The sequence below is a fragment of the Rhagoletis pomonella genome, unplaced genomic scaffold, assembly GCF_013731165.1.
Source record: "Rhagoletis pomonella isolate Grant_MI unplaced genomic scaffold, Rhpom_1.0 Rhpom_scaffold_00013, whole genome shotgun sequence".
Taxonomy (NCBI): Eukaryota; Metazoa; Arthropoda; class Insecta; order Diptera; family Tephritidae; genus Rhagoletis; species Rhagoletis pomonella.
The window spans coordinates 24158064-24159519 of record NW_023458567.1 but is presented as its reverse complement, the minus strand read 5'-3'; positions in this window follow the sequence as shown (position 1 = coordinate 24159519).

Genomic DNA, 1456 nt, shown 5'->3' with positions numbered 1-1456 from the left:
ATAGAAAATTAGAAACGAGAAATAATACTTTCATAAAAATTTAAGTACATACATAGATTTAAAAAGCTGCTTGAATACAAAGGTTTTCTGAAAATGCCACATTAAACATATGTCTAAATCTACGTTATTTTTTTATAAATAAGGCCGTAAACATTTCCTTACATCGTCAATTTCCATATTCTATTTTTACTCTTTTAATTTCACTGACCAGCGCCGCAAACGATATCAACTAGTAGGCTAACAACCAGAATTGAAATTTAATACGCAAGTACTTACCGTACTACAAGTATACAGAGAGTAGATTTGCTACTCCCTTTTGGCAGCAGCCAAGGTACATTGAACAGGTAGTATCAGTAGAGCAGCTGATTTGATTTATTTTCAAATTATTTGGTCTAGAAAATGTCAAATATTTTTAATTTTTTCTCACAAAAATTCTGAATTGTTAAAATCCATTTGCATGTGAAATCTTTTTCCATACAAAACAAGCGATTGAATAGCAGCTTTTGGAACGTTCGCCCAACTCAGCAGCACAACCGCTGATTACTGGCCCTTGTAAAGGATGGATCAATGCTTCGAGAAGCAAACAAATTTACTAGGAAAGAAAGTTGCATCAATTTTTATTTTTTCCAATTTCAATTTTTTATTTTTTTTATTTTTTGTATTTCACATGGCACGCTTTGATTTAGAAGAAAAAATTCAGAACAGTTTTTGACACTTTCGATACCAGAAGCAACAACAAAATACACGCAAATGTTGTTTTTGCTCTACTGATACTACCTGTTTAATGTGCCTTGGCAGCAGCAAATATCACTCGTACGCGATGAGAGAAAGTAGAGTCCTAGTTTGGTGGAGTAATAGCAAGTACGTCAAGTATTTACTCTCTCAACGCCAAGTAGGGTATGTATGCGGAAAAAGAGTAACAATGCGTTGGGAGTAGAGTACAATGCAAGGAGTACTTATTGAACGAAATGCGGCAAATACACTTGCGCTGGACTCTAGTATGTACGTTACTGGGTTTATGACCATGCATACTAATTTTGTGGATCTCTTAATATTATTGTTTCATTGTTACCGTTTGTGCGAATCCCCCGAGCAATCAGTAAATATTTTATGTTTACATACATATTTATAATAGTATTTAGAAGTTATCCTTCAGCCTCTGGTTATGCGCTCAAATAAAGAAAGTGCTCTAAAAATCCTTTCTTTATAAATACATATATAAATATTGTATAAGTACATATATACGTATGTACATATGTACATATGAATAATAGATCAGCAAAATACATACATACAATTCACATGATTCCACTCAAGCAATGAATATTGCGGATCAAACTCCGTTGAGCTGAGGATCAAATTTGTTGGGGATGGTATGAGTATGATGAGGGCATCGTATTCATATGGAGTAGAGGTTTACGCCGACAGGCTTTGCGGCGGCGGCGTGGTCAACTTC